Source organism: Temnothorax nylanderi, unplaced genomic scaffold, assembly GCF_030848795.1.
Source record: "Temnothorax nylanderi isolate EJ_2023f unplaced genomic scaffold, tnyl_v1.0 TNYL_tig0002_pilon, whole genome shotgun sequence".
Classification (NCBI taxonomy): domain Eukaryota; kingdom Metazoa; phylum Arthropoda; class Insecta; order Hymenoptera; family Formicidae; genus Temnothorax; species Temnothorax nylanderi.
This window is the reverse complement of record NW_027249064.1, coordinates 501,078-517,515: the sequence shown is the minus strand read 5'-3', so window position 1 is coordinate 517,515 and position 16,438 is coordinate 501,078. Positions and strand designations below refer to the sequence as shown.

The window sequence follows — 16,438 nt, the reverse complement described above, 5'->3', positions numbered from 1 at the left end:
GTATCTCTCGTTTTAGATAACGCGCGCGTTGCTGGAGAGCGTATTTCTCCAATTCACAAAGTACTTATTCGTAAGTTCACTGAGCGCATCGATTTCTCCTATCTAAATCTCTCATGTTTAAAGTATCCCATACCATCGTTGTCTTATCTCGAGGAATTTTACGATTCAAGTAGTTTTTTCTGGACGCGGCCTTCCGCTTCGCTCCTCGGGAATGCTTCCGAGTTCACTGGTTGTCACGGCGCGGCGTACTCGTCCCTTTTATCAAACGGCCCACAGTGGTGCTTCACTCGAAGGGAGAAGCACCCTGGGAGTGATGCAGCCGCGAACCAACGCCAATTCGCCTCGGAACGTCCGACGAGAGCCGAAAGATATTCTTAATCCCTCTCGGGGCGCGCAGTCACTCGGTGTATATCCACGGCGAGACCGAACTATTCCATGAAGAATGTAAGAAGAACAAATAGAGCCGACTAGCAGTCGGGGCGGGCTGCGACGCAGCTGTTGACGTCTAAACGGCCGCCGTTCTCCGCTTCCACGGACAGTAAAATCCAGAGAAAACTTCGTTCAGCGAGTTGCGAAGGCGAGCGCGACAAAGACACTCGGGTTTGATGGAAAAAGTATCTGCGCGAAAGGATCGTGAACGGAATATGTCTCTTTACGGCGACAATTAATTTTCCTAATTTCGCGTCTCGCTCGATACTCGCATTCTGCCTCTGTATTCTCCGGCGAGTCTCAACCGAGGTGTAAATTTATAAAGAGCACTCTTAGTAATTCGTAGTCAATTTTTCCCTCAGCGCGAATTTAATCTAAGACCTAATTATCGCGCTATTTAACGTTGAAAATTAAAGCGCCCCGGTAAATTAAATGTCAGGAGCGCAAATGAATAATGGGACTTAGTTACTTTTCAATTAATTTAGAGAGCTAAATGTTCATGGAATTAAAATTTAATTTGTTAGGAGAATAATTTAACGTTAAAAATTAAACAGCTGGTAAATAATACAAATCAAATAATCAGAAAATTATTTTTAACTGACAGAACATCTCACTAACGCTCTACAAGGAAGAACGTTACTTATCGATGTGCATTTTTCTGAGAATATCTATGAATCATATCTGATTTTGATAATTCCCAATTTTCTCCTAGATAAGGAACACTAAGCTTTCTGTCAATATTTGTGTCGCGCGGTACATCTTTGTGCCTTTGGTTATCTCATAGATAAAATAAGGAAACATTCATTCTTTGTCTCTGGCATTGTGTTAGAAAAATTTGTGAGTTATTGCGTTAAGACCAGAGAGACCATGGAAAAACTCTAATGTTTCAACAAAGGATAATATTTAATGACACGCGAACACGTGATCAGCAAATGTTCGCTGATAATTGAACATTATCTTATCTACGCGAAGACAGAGCGAAACTTTTTATGTCCGTGTAATTTTTCTACCGAAGTCACGATTTATCCCGAATTTTATCACGCGGTACTTTGTCGACAGGTTAAAGAGCGATACCAAGACGTGCGCTATACGAAAGCAGCAGCCCGCCCGCTATCGTACACCGATTCGCGGGATTGTTTATGGCCGGCCATTTTTCAGATAAGAGTGTCATTTTTCTCGAGACCGGCTGCTCGTCGTGGAAAGTCAAGAGAGATGGCCGAACGAGTTTTCAACTAGATGCAATTTGTTGCTTTCTCTTCCCCCTTCGATATCCGCTCAGACAATGCCCCGACTCGAATTTATGGATACTTACGTATTATTTAATTTATGATCAACGTACACGTCTATGAATAGCCGTATTCCATCCAAAAGAAAATACAAATGTGCCGATATATCTATATTTAAAAATATGGGATCTTCTTCAAGAAGATACCCAAAGTTGAAAAATATGTATCTGAGTTTCGCTCAAAGCTTATTACAACAATACTCTTTAATAAAAATTTAAGTAAGATTTTCCTCAATAACTAGAGCCAGCATAGTTAGAAAAGTATCACAGGAAATATTTATCGTACTATAAGTGTCTTTATATTTGAAAAGTAAAATACATTCCTTCGTATTTTCGTAAGTGACGAAAACTGGGCCGCGCGGCTGAAATTATAGCGTATCCAATTTCTGAGTCTCTCAAAATCGAATCTTCGAGTTTCTAGCGGTAGGCATGTCAAAAGGTCGCGGAGCAGAATAGGTGTCCGAGGCGGAAGTGGATGAGATCAGGGGGCGGCTGTGATCCAGCGTGCTCTCTCGCACGGGAGAACCTAATCCGCCAAGCCAGATCGGCCAAGCAGCAGGCAGCTCTATCAGGTTTCATCAGCGAGCCAATCATCTCATCACTTGGATGGCCGTGCTAGCATCCGATTCGCCGTGCTCTAACCCGTTTCTCTGGTCCCTGACCTAATCCCTTGTGTCGGGAGATACCGGGAAAATCGATCGAGGATCGTCTCTGCGCCGGCGAACATCTCGCCGGCGGCTGGCACGACTGGGTTATCGAAGTACCGAAATCATGGGCCGATCTGGGGCTTACCCTAAGCCGAAGCTTAGATCGTAAATGGATTTTCCATCTCATGATTCTCTCCCTCTTTCCCTCTCTCCTTCTCTCGCTCTCTCTCTCTCTCTCTCTCTCTCTCTGTAGTCCGCAGTCGGATAAAACACAGCTTACGGTATAACGTGTCAAACTATTGTAATTATCGTGAAACTCTCCGCAACACGCATTAGAAGGAATGATGATATCGGCTAGCACGTGCGACAGGAAAAGCAATTCGAACTCGTATTTGTTAGTCGCGTCCACGTTAAATCTGTCACTGACGTAACCGTTAAATTTCATCGCAAGTGCACACTGCCTAAAATTCGCCGGCGATAATTAACAGATAACGTTACCATATGGCCGTGATTGTTTAATTCAACGAGGAGAGGAAAATTTTCCATCTCGATTAAAAACGGAAAAATATGGGTTAAACGGTGGATATGTATATTAGCCAGCAGTTCGCGCGCGTTGCATAAATGTGGAACATGCAATTTGTTTATTTACATATCGATGCGTTTACAGCATATATTTTCGAATGCTCAGGTGAAATAATATTATCCCTGTTTTTGATCGATCGGAACGAAACGTGTTTCATCCGTGTTTCCATTTCGCAGTGACGATATACCGGGTGGCGTGTCCTTAATATACGCCATCTGCGTCTTACGATCCGGTGTGTCACCTGTCGCAACGATATTGCATCCGGAGATCTAATGGACCTTTAAACCGAACGTCTCTCTATATAAGCTAACGCGTGTCATCGACCTCGCTTCGAGAACGAGATATTCCCCGAACAAGTTACTCGCGGAAAACGAGAGAAAAAAAAACTGCAAAATCCTGAAAAGAGAGCTGGCTGTCGCGACTTTGTGAGAATTAATAGTAAATCCGAAAACCAGAAAAAAAGATTCTTCACTATCGTTTCTCTCGGTATTACATCTTCGCGCTTTAAGCCCGAAAAAATGCGAAAGAGAATAACGGTTTCCATTTGCAGTAGTGTTATTTCTTTTTTAGAAAATTCGGGTCACGAGAGAACCATCTGTAGCGATCTCCGGTGAATGGAAGTTCGACGACGTACGGAGGGCCGCTTTCAGTTCTTTCGGATATTCATGGAACGTCGGATAAATCCTTAAATATTTTAAGGATTTACTGGAAAACCATAGACGCATACTTATTATTCTAAGAAGCTTTTTCCAGGAGAGCGACCCCGGGGCTTCGGCTGCAACGTGTGCTGTATAGGGTGTATCCGTGAAATCGCGGCGCGTTTGCCAGTCACGTGTTGAGTCTCGGGGTTTCTCGCGCGCGCACGAGAAAAACGAAAACGCGAGACAGAGACAAGAAACAGGATGTCGCGGCAGACGTCGCAAATGCACACAGCGGACGCGCAGAGCGCGCGCGGAAACCGCCGCCGTGATAATTATAAATATGTACCAGAAAGTGCATTCCGTTCGGGGCGCTTCGTGCTCCAGAAATAATGCGATTCACCGGGCGCGCGTAAATCCGCGTCGAGACATCGCTTAAGGAACGAATGCTGCGCGGGTGTAACAATATTGCGCTCGCGGCTACAGCGACAGTGAAGTACAAGTAAACGTGAAAGACATCTTTTCTTCCACAGAATTAAGATCGATACCTTTGAAATTCTTTTGGATTCGGATCAGAACGTCCAATCTAATTATATATCCAATCTAAAGTGAAGCTGCGTAACGTACAAAGTGAATTTACAAATTATTACTGATCGTGCGAACAAGCGCTGTTTCCTAAAACTAATTAAAAGTAGTAAAAGCTTATAGAAAAGTAAAAGTGCCGCCGATCTATCAAGAATGCGAGGACGAACTTAATCGATACTAATTCTTTCAATATTGATAATGAGGCTTCAGATAAGAGCACTCCTTTATTGCAATTCGCCCAAGTAATTGCGCTTTGCAGACGACATATCGGACGAGCGATTCGTAGTCTCGCGTCCTCTTCCCCATTGAAATCTAAATATACCCCTTGATATTAATAGCGTATGGTGCGGCGGTGGCAGAAGAACCGTTTCATACGCCCATGATGCGGTATCCTTAGTGCAGGAAAGAGCGCATTCCGCCGGGGCTATATGCAAACCGGCCGACAATGCGATCCTGCGAATTCTGCAAAAGCGCCATGTATGCGTCAACTGCAATTGTTCGAATCACATTCATAATCGTGAGACGTTCTAAAAAAAAAAAATATGCCTAATAAAGAAATTAATTAAAAAGTTTTTAAGTATTTTTAAAAATATTAGAGGTGCAAAAATATCAGATTCGAAAAGTTAAAAGTTAATTGTGTTTGAAAATATAATAAAGAGTCATACAATTGTGTTATACTCATATTTTTCACGTGTTCTAATTCGAGTAAAGATATTCCCTTAAAAATATAAAATGTAATAAAATAAAGATCATCTGTTATTTACGTAAGTCCTAAATGAACGCGACTTGACATAAATATTACTCATGTGTTTAATTTAATATCGCATCGCCGACCGAGATGTATGCGGAATAATGCTGGCCAGGAATGGTAACGTCTGAGAAATGAGACGGTAGGTGGAGGTCAATAACGCATCTTTTCTCATGATATCGATAACGCTTGAGCTATGGACCGTCTATATTTTGCACTGATTGATCGCTCGGTCATCCGGAAGAATTATCGACCGTTCGATTCAGTCTAGAAGAGTTATTGTACCACTCGGTTTCCACTGGAAACGCTCCGACCGTCAGTGAGTCTCCCCCGCGACCCTTCCCGCCGCGATTATTCATTTCCTACTTACTTGATATCGTCGACTATGTCGCGAAAAACGCGTTAATGATTAGTGTAACGCGACTGTGGGCTTCAATGAAAAAAGCGAAGGGAAGGGCTCCAAGAGGGAAAGAGGAATGACTCCTTATAATAACGTGCACGCCGATCGAACCGTAGGAGGAGCGCGATGAGATCATCGGGGCGGAAGTGATGTTTGAATGGAGTTGAGAACTTAATTCGTCTCGCTCTCGGCATTCTTTATCTCTCTTCTTTTCGCCGTCGTCGCCGCTGCCGTCGTCGGCCCTCGTCGATCATAATGCCCCGTCGCGACGTGAGAACTCATTATGGCCGGACAAAGTGGCAATTTCGTCAGATTAAGCGCCACGCCGAAGCGGGACCCGCTTGCGGAAGGATGCGATTAAAAGTAAAATGTATTGCGATGAACAATGATTATCGAGCGTTCGAGGAATCACTCCAAGTAAACATAAAGTTAGCATTCGTAAAGAGAATGTGACAGCAGAAAATCGCTAATTAATAAAATTTATATTGCAAATAGCATAGAAAATTTTCCATTTAATTATAATATAGTTGGACTGTCTAAACACATAATTGAATATTATAATAAACAAACTTGTAAGAAATTTCATTGTAAAATAAAATCTTGGAAAATTTGAAAAGTAGCATTGAGACGGTGACTGCAAAAAAGGAGTATAAACCGATAAATCATATTTGGAATAATGTTTCAAAGATTATATTTTAGATCCTGTAGAAGAAAATATTTGAAAAAAGAATATCATGCATTAAATTTTGAAAAGTGGCATCGAGACGGTGACAGCAAAAAAGGAGTATAAACCGATAAACCATATTGGGAATAATGCTTCAAAGATTATATTTTAGATTCTGTAGAAGAAAATATTTGATAAAAGAATATCATGCATTAAACCATTTATGCATCAAATTTACCTGCATTAATTTTTCGATAAAAAATATATTATTAAATATTCTACAAATATTCTACAAAAACGGTGAAGCTTCTGACGTTTAATCATTCGACAGTAATATAGTGGACTAATAAAAACCCCAAGTCGGTTAGCACAACTAGTTATATAACTTTCCAGAAATCGATCTGGAATTATTAAATTGATTATTATTGACATTTTCTAAACACATAGAGAAATAACAACCTCTAATTTATGACGTTATTTATTTATCTTGAAGCAAACTTTCTAAAATTTTTGCGTGAAAAATAGCCAATCAATTATGCATGGCAAAATGCATCGTAGGCTTTTATTATCCCGCTATTATTACCGTGAAAATAATTTTTACGTCTACTTAAGAGGTATAAATATTTCAGAATGACGTCTAGATTTATCGCTGATGGAGAGAGCCCCGGCGGTACCAGTCGAGCTTTTCTCGTCGTGAAAAGTTCAGAGTGCGGAGGTTGGTGCACATCGTCCTAGATGGCTGCACGCTGCAAACGGGGCTTCTACGAGGCCGGCAATGCATCACGTTGTATGCACGCCGGGTATTCGGGGTCAAAGGGCCACTAGGTCATCCGATAAACTCGAGCGGCAGGTCCTCATAAAGAATTCGCGCGCGACCGCTGAAGAATTCGAGTCAACTGCGGGAGTAACGACGACGTAAATGCAACGTAAATGCACTTTGTGTATGTGTACTTTGAGCGTCACGTCTTTTCCGCCAATATTTCATCTGTTTCACGGAATAGAAGTCCTGATGTCCGTTTAACGGTTAATTAACGAGATAGTTTGTTTACCGATTAACCGTTGCGGAAGCTGTAAATCGATTAATCGGCGATTAATTAGCGGACATTAATAGAATTGCAAAATTGATTTCCCCGCTCAAAGGGACCAAAAGCTTAGGGAAACATTCGCACGATGCGATATCTGTAATAATAACGATAACAATGCGTTCCTCTACAAGACACTTTCGATCGAAGACTCGTTAGAGAAAAAAAAACCGAAAATCTTGGATTTATACAATAATTGAAAATGAAAGAATTTGCAACAAATAGTTGTTTTAGACAGAGTAAGTCTCGGCCGCACAAATCATCTGAACTGATATCGAAATTGAAGTTTCGTTGTTGAAATGCCTGGCTCTCTGTTTTAACGTGGCCCAAGGCGGATCGATTTTGATGCCATTCCCCTCTCCTGTGAGTTTAAAAAAGCGAATAATAAAATCGAAATGAAATTTTTGGTGCGCGGACACGCCGCCGGAATAGATCGAACGCTCTGCGTTCGGTTACACGTACGGAAAATTGGATGAGACGCAATTTTCTGCCCATCGTACTAAATCTGTTTCCCAAGTTTTCAGCGCGCGCGAACGTTAGCGATATAGGAATTCCAGTTTAATGAAACATATAGGTGAGAAAGCATAGCTTGTCCGATATAATGTCAGAGTTCATAGCTTAGAATTTATGCATTTTAACGGGACTCATATAGCTGTCGCGTGCCTTTTTTTCACGATAAAAAAGAGAGAGAGAGAGAGAGAAAGAGAGAGTAATTTATAATTCACTGCATTTATGTAGCATGTATAAATTCTTCTGTTGAATAAAAATATAAACATTTAAAATAAAACATAATATCAGGTATTGAATAAAAATGTAAATATTAAAAATAAATATAATATCAGATGTTGAATAAAAATATAAAGATTCAAAATAGACATAATATCAGGTATCACATGCATGATATAACCGTACAATTATTGTATTACTTATTGAATCTTCGATGTTGCTGAACTCACTTTTAGAAACGTTTATTAATACATGATGGCTTACCATTTTCTTTTAACTTTAAAATGTATTATTTTCTATACGTTTATAAAATAAGATATTTCTGTGATAGTTACAAACAAATTTAAACAAACATAAATTTTTAATCAAAAAGTAATGTAATCCTTTAACTGTTCTGTATATTCGCACTCGAATAAAATTGGGAACTTTGCAATAACGAAACTTTGTCCGAAACTTAAACAAATAATCGATTCTCCATACTGTTTAATATCGCGTAACTAAAGGGATCGTATAGAATCGAAATACGGGTTTTATCAAAATTTAGAGAGAAAGCATTTAGACGCATGTAACCAAATACAAGAGAGAGTATTGATGAATAATAAGTTACACTCCAAAGCTAACGGCAACCGCCATATCAAAATAATCAAAACAGAATGCGAATGAAAACCACGTGAGAGCTCAAATATCAAAAAATATTTGCCTCGTAAAACAAATCCAGCTTGACACTAAAGCTGAATTCAACGGCCATTATTTCTGTTTGCGCATTTCGGTAAAATTGCGGCTCAAATGTCTCTTTACAATTTACGCTATATCGCTATCCAATAAGATCATTCTAAAAGCAGTATCAAATCAGAATATATACAGTTTATTGTTTATCAATATCTATTGCCACCGAAAAGCTAAAAAGAGATCGAAAAATATTATTTCAAAACGGAAAGAATATTATATATTAAAAGGTAAATCATATGTGTAATTCGATAAATAAATTGAAATCAACATGTAAAATTAAATTGTTTATCGCATTAGCTTATTTTGAAAGCTAACCGGAGCGTGAGCATATTTTCTGTAATATGAAATTTAATGACATTTTCTCTTTTCATTTTTGTAATAAATTCCACAATATTTTAAAACGAGTTAACGTGTAGGTCGAGAAAGACGCGATTCGTCGTTACGTGACAATATATCGTTATTATTTTCCGCTTTCGGTCGAAATACGTGTTATAGCGAAACAATGAGACGTCCAGATGACACGGATAAAGATCCGTCGGATCCGTCCGCCTTTCTGTCCGCTACAATTTTGCGGGGGTTACACGCCCGATGTACGGCGGAGAATCGCGTGATTCATTATTCACAGCTTCAGTCCCTATCTCCTCCCCCTCCCCCTCCCCCCATTCCGTCGGTGTTCCTAATGAAAGATAAACACAATCAATCCCATCGTGGTCGAAAGAGGGAATATTATATCGGGTGGCCGTGTAATTTTGTAGCCGCGGGCGGTGGTCCAGCCCTCGCGCGCACCCCGGGCCCTGCTGTTTTCGTTTCATTATATCATGCTCCGCCGGGTTATCATCGTACTAATTACCCGTTCAAAAGGACGCGGATGTCCCCCATCGAATCCACGTAATTGACCGAGAATCTTTTATCAGGCTACCTCGATTTTTCCGACCGGGATCAAAAGCCCCCCCCCCTCCGACGACAGCCGTAAAGCACACAATCGCACGCGTCGCGGACGAATTTTCATTTCGACGCGACTCACCCTGTGGCGCGGCGAGAGAATCGCATTTCGTTCTCTTCCCTCGCGAAATGCGCCGTAATTCAAAAATGTCAAAATTGATTATTGCCGGATTTTCGCGCCGCGATTTTAGATATGCATGATTATAACAACGCTTTGCCGTAACACGTGTACGCGACAGGCGGCGTTATCTCTAAACAAACGGACACGCATTTGCAACGGCGACTCGTGTTTATTGTCACCCAACGCGGACCATTTATTACGAATGAAATACAATGGAGTTTTGCAGAAGTACCGGTAACGAGAGCGATACAAATTTAATGCCGGTACCGTAGTAACGTACCTGCTACGGACATTGAATTCTGTAAATTCATTCTGCGCCGGATGTTTGGATATAATATTAATCTTCGAATATGGCGGGCGCGTAAAACGCGCTCGTCGGTTCATCGCCCGCGCCCGATATTATATCCCCGCGGCCCACAATCGAAAGAACGGACATTTGCAAATGTACGCGACCAGCATCATTTCGGCCGGCGAATTACAGCCGCACGCGGCGCGCGTACGTTTATATTACAATAATATTCACGTAAGCCGTTCCACCAAAAAATCATTCATTATTAACGTCGTAATGATTAAACCAGTAAACGTAGTACAGCGTCATAAATAATATAACCGCGGTCGCGCGGCGCGAAGTAAAATCCCCTAAAATCACCCCGTATGCGGGGAAAATACCGTCGCGTGCACAGTCATAGAATTAATGCCATTTGATTCGGCGACGTGACGCTGCTGCACGACGTACGTTAGCCTACACATAGCTCGTACATCACTAAGCGGGTAATAACGTCTGGCAATGGCCAACATTTTTCGAATAAAAATTCGCTCTTTATTTCCGTCATTAATTATCATGTCGATTTGTTCGCTCGTTCGTTCGTCCGTTCATTCGTGCGCACAGCTTTTTATTAACGTACAATCTCGTGTTCATGGCAGGTGGAAAAAAAATGTGGGCAGAAAAATATACAGGAGGGGGAGGTGGGGGAGACGTGGGGGCGATAGAGCAGTATCACCGCCAACTATTAATCCCCGTCGCTATCGAACCCAACTCGATGTCCCCTCTCGTATTAGTTAAAGAGAATAATGTCAACAACAACAACAACGAGAGCATAGTGATAACGTCAGTGACGATCGTGTCATCGACGAATGCAATTCGCTTGAGCGAATCGCGCAAACGCCCGACTGAAAAACAACGATTCGCAGAAGCGTGCATCGCTGGAAGAGGGTGAAAAAAAAAAGAGAAATAAATACTCGATAAAAATGGCGATCTCGTTACCACGGAGAATATGAAAGGCTTGCACCGAGTGCCGCCGCCTATACCGGCCCTTGAATTTCGAAGCTACATTATTAACGACGGTATATCGGCTCGTTTCTCCCTTTCGTTTGCGCTCGTTGTGCTCAATAGCTCCTTTTCGCCCGGATTATTTATACCCCGTGCACGCGCCGTATTAAAAATGAGTAAACCAATTACACAATTCAATACCTTTTCCGTTGAAAGCTGGCAATTGCCGGGATTTACTAATAAAACGTACTCGATCTGACAAAATTAAGTTCGTAGATATATTCTTTTTCTTTTATTTTGATAGCATTGATCACATCTACTCTTGCATTTTACGTTCCATACACTTTTTTTAAAACTGCTGCAAGATTAAATAAAACTTTCGTTTACAAAGTTAACTAATATTACATTACATTAATCAAATTACAAAGAATTTTATCTATCCTGGATGGTACTCATTTGACCTCTTTCTATTCGTGTATGAATTATCATCTTATCGAAGCATCACATCTGCACATGTGTTTTCTGACACGATTGACATACGCACGATATCTTTTTTCTGTACAGATACATTTTTTTTGCAAGAATGAGAAGTTTCGTTCCACTAAATAGTACAGTGTATGTACGTTCGTACAAAATTTATACTCGAACGTTGTATGTCACTAGCGAGTCCGGATAATGGATAATTTGTGTTCGCAAATGAAAAATTTCTGCTTCTTTCTCATATTGTCTTCACCGATATTTCGCCCGCTCTCGTTGCTTTTACACTATTTCGCCGGGCTCGCTCCAAAGTTCGCCCCCGAGAAGAGAAGCGCGTTTCCGAGGAAAAACCATATTAATTACCGTTCTAATTACTCGGGTCGAGCCGTGGATGTTTTACGGGCTCTCGCGAGGCGGGCGTCTAAATCGAATAAACTCCGGCACGCTCGAGGCCGATAATTTTCCACGTAGGTATATTAGCCGGTAGGTAGCGAACGCGCGAATCCGGTCCTCCATCCATCCCTATTGCCGCGTTACATCGCGATGCTTGCGCCTGAAAAATCGGTACACGCGAAAGTTACCGATTAATTTTCTAATTAGTCTCACGGCGGATCGATCGCGGCGCGCACCGCGCCGTTTGTCCGCGGCGTTTAATTACAAAATAGTCGCTTGAAACGCGCACGCGGATTCGTTGTAAATGCAGATACCATTGCAACACCCGCTTCTTAAGTTAAATTACCGGGGTTGTTTAACGAGCGCCATTCGTTCGCCCGGGATCTTGTTAAAATTAACGAACGTTCTTTGGCGCAACCGATGCTTTTAAAATGGACGACCGATGGCACACCGGATGTTTCCCCTTTTTTCACTCTGGAGCCCTCATCTCTCTCGCTCTCTCTCTCTCTCTCTTTCTCTTCTTCTTTTTCTCTTTCTCTCTCGATAGCCTAATTAATTACGAGTTTAAAGACGGAATAAAAATACGACAGAACCGCGATGAGGAGGAACGCGCGGAGAAAGGTTTATCGGCAATAGAATCCCGTTGTTTTAATGGGCTAATTTTGTTTCGGCTTTAACAAAGTCAGCTTAATGGGAAATTTCCTTTTTCCCCGTGAATAATTGCCCTCCTTTACCCTTCCCCCGCTCCTCCCGCATCTTGATGGATCGAATGCGACAAGTTTAATTTTAAAAGCGTCGAACGCGCGGAATAACCGCCTCGTTATATATTCATATTGTCGCGTGACTGATCATAACGCTGAAACGTACTGTCGACACCTCTCAAGAGTGGATCGATAATGCGGTTGAATCGAGATTATCTATGCATAAATCTCTGGTTTCCATTTAAACAATCGTTTCTTTTGCAAATTACAATTGATTCGCTCGGAACAAATTCAAATTTCCTCATCATCAGTCGCATTACATTTATACGAATTATTTAATAAGACATCTTGTTTTCAAAATTTGTAAAATTTCAATTTTTTTGCTCTAATAAATACTTTCTGTGCTCTAAAGGTAAGATAAAACATTCGTTTTGATTACGTAGTGATTCATTGATTAAGTTAGCAAGCCGACGAAGCGTTCTTAATTATTGATCTCACGAAAGTCCCACAAAGTCGCGGGCAATCGTCGGCTTGGAAGCTCGACGAAAATTACAGGCCAGTTGAGATAATCTCGTGACGTATCTACTATTGTAAGGATCGTACCGCCGAAGGCGATGAATTCATTACCAGATTGTTCTTAATTATAATGTAGCCCGAACTGACTTGTAACGACGTTAAAATTAATTCGCCGCGATCCACCTAAGTCTTAACCGCGCTCGGTTTGCAAATTGCAATCTTCCGAGCGGGATAAACATGCCGGGAGGTAGGCTTCTTATTAGGAGGTTTAATCGCCCGACTTATTTATGTAGAGTAATTAATTAATCCCACGTAAATCTAATCTTGATCGCCCTGCGTGTGGCATTAGAGATGTTGGGCAAAGTCTTCACATGTTTTTCTCGATCTTGCAGTTTAGGCAAATAACCCTAAAGTCGCAGGAAAGTGCTTCGTTTCGAAAATTAAGTACATTAATCTATCTAACGAAATCTACGAAATTATACGAAATTTTTACTTCACTTGATGCTATTCCTGGAAAATGATTATTCCATCCCTCCCTTAATCGAAATGGAAATAATTGCCGTAAGAAGTAATTGAACGGGCGAAATGACGACATATTCCGCCATCTCATTTAAATGCAAAAGCTCGCATTATACACATTACAACGGCATAATGATATCACGGAAGATCCAAAGGATTAAAACTAACCCCCCCGGCATTAAGTTCGACTATACGTGAAGGCAATTTTGATCTTGATTCGTCGGACTGAGTCGACACAGGGGACGTGGAAGTTATGTAACTCACTTGACACGATTATTCTTCAAAGAGCTTACATGATGCGAAATAACCCTTAATGGATTCGAGATGCCGACGGGGACGATAAGCACTTTCAACGAAACTCAACGAAAAATCACGATCGTGGCTTTTCAGATATTCTCGCTTTTCGTGTTAATCGAACTCGTTCATGTCCATGACATTATATATAGGTATCGCTAATAACTACCTGGATTTATATTTATATCTATATTTTTTTACACAGCGAATACGGCACAAGTTTTAAATGTATATATGTCGTTACGAAAGTTTAAATGTGTTTCTAACTATAATACGTAATTATCTTATTCATGAAATTATTTCATCAGAAATTTTTGAAACACGTTTTACGTTTGCTTTTATGAATATTCATATATACGTCAAAATTTATTCCATACAACGTATAGAAGGCCGTAAATAAACAAGATAATTCACATCGAGTGCAAAGTCCGACACTTGAACAACATCAATTTAGACTTATTACGTGACGTGGCGTTTCATATACGTTTGCAAAACATGAAGTTAACGAATTTTACGCCACGCTAATCATTATGTTTCTGACAAATGGCTTCGCGCGATAAGGACTCTTTCGCGCACGATGAATAATTTATCTCGCCGGTCGACCCAATAATTGCAGGTCGTCCGAATGCGTAGCGAAGTTTCTATCGAGTGGGTAATCGGCGTATGTATTTGCGTTTTACTATTTGCCCGGTATATAATTACGGTATCAGTTGATATACGCGCAAATAAATTATTAATCGAATACATATGCGACACACGCGCTGCCGTTTCTCTATAACGCAGATCTATTAATCGTCACTTTACTATAATACTAGGTACGCGATTGCGCAACCGACGGCACACGCATACGTTAGTTATCAAATCAGAGATTGCGTGATGAGTCGCTTTTATGGATCATACGATCTGCGTGATAAACGGGAGCGCGTGAAACGTTCAATCTTACAATACGCCTTGCGATACGGCGCTAATTATTCCTTACCATTGCGATTCGTAACCGCGCCGCTATTTTCCTAATATACGCTAATGGGAAATGAGACGTCATAGAGACGGAGAGACATTTGCACAGGCGCTCATCATCAGTCGACTCGAACTTAAGTGCCATTCGGTTATACCGTGCCCGGCTCTTATCTCGGTCGCTAACTCGAAAAGTTAACAACCATCAGGATACGTACAAACGTTTCGTCGCTTCCCGAAATGTACTCTCTCCGCCCTAATGTACTCCCGCGGACGATAATGACGAGGACAATCTACGAACGGCTCTATGAACCTGGTAGATAACGCAAGTCGCGCACACGATCCGCATTGGATGCATCAGAATAAGGAGCTCGCAAACGTGATTTTCTTTTTGCAAGCTACCCCTCGTTCACCATTACGTCTTTATATCTTTGAAGTCGGAAGCTATTGACGATAATTTAAAGCGAAAAGCTTTGCCGGTTAGGAGCAAAACATATCGCAATGAGAAGCAAAGCACACGTTTGCTTCTCACTGAAGTGACGAGGAGACTTCAAACGCTGCAAGCGCGCCAGTTAAATGTAACATGTACTGCAATTTTACATAAATCAATAGCTTCTCTCTCTCTCTCTCTTCGCGATAGCTTTATGTCGGGTAATAATATTTGTCTCAATAAATTAAAGTTCAATAAATAACAACCCCGCTAGAGCTAAAGCTTACTTTTCCGGGCTCGGTAAATGCGCAAAGTTCGAAGCGTTAAGGAGATGCATGCAGAGCAGTTCACTGCACGCTCGCTCATTAAAATTTAGCTGCGAGGATGCCTTGTTTCAAAGGCGTAGCACGGCCGTTTGAAGACGGAACGTACCACGACGAAAGAGTAAAAACGCTCACTTCTCACGGTCGGAAATATTTATTTTTTTTATTGTTATTCTTCTTTTTTTAACACGGCAACTCTTTTACGCACATAATATACCAAGAGTCTACATTAATTAATTGCAACAGCCAATCTGAAGTGTTCGAACTTCGGAATCGCCACGATTTACGGTAAATTTATTCATTTAGTAAAAGAAAGCACGAAAAAAACAAATCTGGTGAGTTTCGTGTCATCTCGTAACGTTGAAACGAAATTATCTCCTCCGCGAACAGTGAGACCGTGTTACCGACAATTACGGCGACGATTGTCTTCGACATGCACGTAACTTCTACAACTTGTGAAAATTACGTGCTACTTTATCGTCGTGTGCTTTCTCTCCCTTTCCCCTTTCTCTGTCAATCTTCCTTCGCGCGTTCCGGGGGTAAGATATACTCTCAGCTGGAACCTGCGCCACGAATTTGGCGGAAGCCAAGACGCGTTCTTAGGTGTTCTCGGAAGTTTCGATCGAACTTCTCCCCAGTCTCGTCTCTCGTCGAAGCGCCAAACTTGTCACGCAGACACTCGCCGAGTCTTTCACTGGCGAGAGAGCGACGAACTCGTGCGTAGTTAAGTGCCAATCAGTATTACCCGAGGAATATACGAAGCGCGTGTATTTTAGACCGTCACCGTCTCCACCGCATCCGCGACGTTTCTTCGATTAGAACTTTACCGTCGTCAAATATTTTCGAAGATTAATAGGCGAAATCTCCTCGCCTGCGATATCAACCAGCGAGATAAAACGTAAGCTACCTCATTTATATTGGAAAATGTCTGAGCAGACGCTTTAAGCTCAGAGTCGATTTTCCTTTTTCTCGGGCACATATT

At 41.3% G+C, this 16,438-nt stretch overlaps 1 protein-coding gene and 1 long non-coding RNA gene across 12 annotated transcripts in view; one reads left to right on the top strand and one right to left on the bottom strand.

Moving 5' to 3' along the window:
- Positions 1–16,438, bottom strand: part of Hiw (MYC binding protein highwire) — a 176,297-nt gene that overhangs the window by 33,830 nt on the left and 126,029 nt on the right. The gene's annotated exons all lie outside the window — the stretch shown is intronic.
- On the top strand, positions 5,186–7,853 carry LOC139768538 (uncharacterized). The gene is made up of 2 exons (XR_011717385.1): positions 5,186–5,678; positions 6,609–7,853. It is a non-coding gene; the product is annotated as an uncharacterized lncRNA (long non-coding RNA).